The sequence below is a fragment of the Geospiza fortis genome, unplaced genomic scaffold (genome assembly GCF_000277835.1).
Source record: "Geospiza fortis unplaced genomic scaffold, GeoFor_1.0 scaffold538, whole genome shotgun sequence".
NCBI lineage: Eukaryota > Metazoa > Chordata > Aves > Passeriformes > Thraupidae > Geospiza > Geospiza fortis.
This window is the reverse complement of record NW_005054368.1, coordinates 3,332,354-3,337,231: the sequence shown is the minus strand read 5'-3', so window position 1 is coordinate 3,337,231 and position 4,878 is coordinate 3,332,354.

The window sequence follows — 4,878 nt, the reverse complement described above, 5'->3', positions numbered from 1 at the left end:
GAATTAATTAATTTGTTTATTTATTCACCTGTATTGTGCACCTCTGCACGGAATACACCCGTGTGTGTGTGTTACACCCGCGTATGTGTGTGTGTTACACCCGTGTGTGTTACACCTGTACATGTGTGTTACCCCTATGTATGTGTGTGTTACCCCTGTATATGTGTGTTACACCGTGTTTGTGTGCGTGTGTGTGTGTGTGTATGTGTGTGTTACACCCGTGTGTATGTGTGTTACACCCTGTATATGTGTTACACCTGTACATGTGTGTGTTACACCCGTGTGTGTGTGTTACACCCGTGCACGCTCCAGCGGGAGCCCCGGGGACACCGGCACGCGTTTCCCGGGGGGAATGTGGGTGCCCCAACCCAAAGCCAGGTTGGCCCAAGCCTTGAGCAGCCCGGGATAAGGGGAGGTGTCCCTACATGTGGCAGAGAGGCTGGGAACCGACGATCTTTAAGCTCCCTTCCAACCCCGGGATTCTATGACTCTGTGTGTAAAAACAGGATTTATTTCAGGTATTCCCACCGCAGGGAGGCTCCGTGAGCTGCCGTGCCCAGGCTCAGGGTGTGCCCTGCCCTGCCCTGCAGGACCACAGGTGATGCTGTTTCCTTTTATCCATCTTTTATCCACGCCCGGCTCTCCCAGGGCTCAGCAGGGATGCTGCAGCTCGATGTCGCACCAGGACTCCATCAGGAGCCTGTACGGGCTCTTTTATTAAAGCAACATGTTCCTTTGTAGTTTTACAGGATATTTACATTTGCTTAGCAAACACATACGCTGCCCATTGGGCATGAAAAAGAAACAAAACTCTCAACAGGTGAAAAGGAGCCACGTCACTCTGTGAGCCAACTAAAGTTCACATCTTTTAAATTTCTCTCTTTCTTCACATTGTCGTGGTGACAGCCTTGGTGCCTTCCTCGGTACCCTTTCCTTATCCTCAGGAAGCCTTCGCTGGCTCACAAGAGCAGCACAGAAATGTTTTCCTGCAGCTCTCGTGCTCCCTCCAGCCGCTGTCTGTCCCTTCAAGCCCTGCAGGTTTGGGTGTCGCTGTCGCTCGGGCTGGGGACAGGGGACGCAGCTTGGTGGCAGCACAGCACTGGGATCCTGCAGCTGAGCGTTGCTGGAAAGCTGCTGATGGTTTGTTCCTTTCGTTTCTGTTTCCCGCTGTTCTTAAAAAGCTTAAAGAGCTGTGCTGCTGATCCCTGGGGGAAAAAAAAACCCAAAAAAAAAACCCCACCAAAAAACCCAAAAAAACAAAACAAAAACCCCAAACCAAACAAAAAACCAAACAAACGACAAAAAATAACCCAGGGGGAAATGATCTCCAGCAGAGAGCTCCGCCTGGAAGAGGAGAGCCTGAGGGTCACACAGGCAGCCTGGACCTTCCCTTGGGGCAGCAACAAGTGGGACACCCAGAGGGGTTTGCTGAGCACAGAGAAACAATCAAGTCCCAGAGTTAAATTCTGCGCCTTTTGTTCTGCCTCTGAGTTTGGTGAAATCAGGTTTTGACTGTGGGGCAGAAGCAGAGGGAGGATATTTGTCATTGCAGAGCAGAGAATATTCAGGGTTCCGTGTGGAACTCTTGTACTGATGCAGTTAAAGCAGAGGCCTCCTGTTCTTTCAGGGATTTCATCCTGAAAGCTCCCCTTTCCCCATTGAACACAGGGAAATCTTTAATTCTTTAATCTGAGCGACTGACCCCGGTGATTTATGAAGTGCAGGTTATCAGTAATTGCAATTTGGAGGGTTTGGGGAAAGAAGATGCCTGGCCAGGCCTTGTGTTCTCCCAGTGAAATGATCTCAGGCCTCCCTTTGTGGGTTCCAAAGAAAGTCAGGGATGGACACTTGGTCATGTTCCTCTCTCTGTCTCCTATTCTTGTGGTTGTTTTATTTATTTCTGTCCTGTTTGGTTGACCATAAACCCCACTGATCTAATGTGTATTTGTAGACAACAGCAGAATAAACAAAGATTTCTCATTCAGACCTTCAGAAGACAAAAGAGCTCCTGTCTCCTTTGGCCTAACCAATATTGCCTGGTGGAAAAATAACAAACAATCCTTCTCTCCTTTATTTTTCTAGTTTTTTCTCTGAATTAATCTTCCTTCATTACTTGGATGCCTTTTGTTGTCCCTTATGGCTCTCAAAGAGGTCAGCTCTTGCAGTGGGTAATGCTATTTTCCTTTTTAGATGTTTTTTCTCCTAAATGCATTACAGGGCTCTGTGATTGTAATTTCCGGTGAGTTCCATCGACCATTTAATTCTTTGCCATCACTGCAGCAGATGCCAAACACATTTGCAGTAATTGGATGGCACTTAAGGGATTAGCCAAGAGTGCCAAGACTCACCTCATCCAAACCACAGCTGCCTTTTTGTGAGGTTTCCATGGGAGCCTGGCTGTGTCTGCTGCTAAATTTATTTGCAATCTACATTTTGAATAAAAAGTGCCCCGTGCAGGAGCCTGCCTGACTTTGTGGCACGGTTGTGGCACCTCCCTGAGGGACAGAAAATTGGCAAATTTTCAGAAAATTGGCAAATTCAGGGTGAGGAGCCACCTGTCCCCAGGCAGGTGAAGGAGCTGGCAGCACTTTGGGGCCAGGTGTGGTGGGAGAGCAGCTGCTGCAGATGTCCCAGAGCAGCCTTGGAGCTGCCAGCACAGTTCATGACCTCTCCTTCTGCCTCATGCAAAGGTGGCAGAGAGTTTGCAGAGCCACAATTTCCTGCTTTCATCTCTGTGGGCCCCCTCACTTACCCAGCTTTGCATTTCTTCACAGCTTTGTGCCTCCCACAGGAGGACAGGATGTGTTTGTGATGCTGCTTCAGTCGGGGGTGACACCAGCTGCTGATGGCCTTGTCACACAGCAGGAACATCCCCAAACCTTGGGTTTCCCTGGGTGTGCTCAGGTTTGGGGGCAGAGCTGGGGAATGCAGTGACCTGAGTGTTTGCAGGGGAAAGGGAGCTCAGCTCAGCAGGAGAAAGCCATCACACCTTCTTCATTATAAAGCACAGGGTGCTGGCATTGATGCCTCAGATTTTATACTTTATATTTTATATATATTTTATAATTTATAATTTATATTTTTCAGATTCTGTGCTGCTTTAGTCTGCAGTTCTGGGCTTCATATTAGGGGATGGTGAGCTCTGTGCACAGAGCAGGGAGACAAAACAATTCCTTCTCTAGCTGGGGACCAAGGACAAATGATCCAAATCTCAGCCCAAAAGCACAAACAACGTGGGCTGGAGAGAGAAAAACAAGCAGGATGGGACTGCATAACCTAAAGCTGGAATTGGACAATTAACTCCAATATGCAAATGGAACAGAACTGATCAAAGGGAGAGACCCTGTGACTGGGTGTCCATTTTATGACCATTTTGATTCATCCTGGGTTCATTTTGTGCCCATTTTGGTTCATCTTGGGTGCAGCCCTGGCTGGGCTCTTCTGCTGCCCAAGGTGCATCCATTGAGAAGATCCTTTTAATAAATCTCCATTTTATTCCTTAACTCTGTCCAGTCTCTGTTCCAGGTCAGCCTTCACAAGGCATCAGTGTAAGGGCATCAGAGAGGAGCCATGCAGAGCTTTGCTGGGCTCCAGGGCCTGCTGGGGCAGCTTTGTTTGCAGGGTAATTGAATTGTAGCTCTAAAGAGACATTTCCTGCCCTCATTCCAGCAGGCTGAAGAGCTGAGTGAGGCTGCAGTGCCACAGACAGATTGCTTTGGCTCCCCCAGACCCAGCCTGGCTAAGCTGGGCCCAGCTGGTCTGTGCAGCACAGCTGGGACACATCAGCCTCCTGCTGGGCTGGGAGCACCTGGTTACAGCACCAGGGTCAGGCTCAGAGCGCACCTGAGGTGAGCTCAGGGGCCAGGCCCTGACACTTTTTCCTCTGGGGATCAGGTCTGAGCAGCTCCTGTGTTTTCCTGGGGCTGCAAGGAGCTCCCAGCTGGGAAACCAGGGTGGGGACACATCCCAGACTCCCTGGCTGTGTCTGTGAGGAAGGTGAAGGAAGGGGATGAAGGGTTCTCCTCAGGACTTGCAGCAAGGTAAGAGCTGGCAGAGGTACCAAGCCAGCACCAATTTCATGTCTTTGTGGTACCAGAGAAGTAAATGCTGTTCTGTTGGGTGTATTCAAGAGCAGGGTTTCACCTTTAAATCAGTGGTTAAAGTGAATACACTTTTTATTAAATCCCTTCAGCTTTCAGGGTTTGATTCAACACTCTTTTATTTCCCTGTGATGCTTTTATTGTCTGACCTTAGGAGGCGAATTCAGTGCAACACAGCACAGCTCTCCTTGCACTCAGTCTCTCAGCAGTGTTTTATGTGCACTTTTATTAATTTCTCTTACCTGATTCAGTGCCAGCTCCCTCACAGAACAGGGCACGATGGCTTGGTTTCATTAGGTGTGCACTATTTTTCCCTCTCCTCTGATTCTTTTCCTCAAGCACTTTCCCTCCTTGGGTCGGGGGAGAGCAGTGGGGGAACGTTCCAGCTAATAATAACAACATTCCTGCACCCTGCAGAGGAGATTCAGCACTTGGGGAGGAACATGGAGCACATTCAAAGGCTGAAAATGGCTCTCCTGGAAATGGAGAATCTGTTCTGCAGTGTCAGCACTCTCCCCTTTCCCTTCTCTTCCTACAGACAGCTCTGTGGACTGGGGCAGAAACTCTCCCCACAATTCCATTTCCATGAGGGCTGGGTGTGCAGCTGTGCTGGTTAGGGGGATAAAGAGTGGCTGACTGACCCAGCCAAGGATCACAAGAGGAGCTGAGCAGAGCATTTTTCTCCATGGGCATCACACATTTCATTTCTCTGTTGTTGCCTCCAAACCCCTCACCTTCAGAGAGCAGCTCCTGCCTGGTATTGCTGATTTCTGTGGCC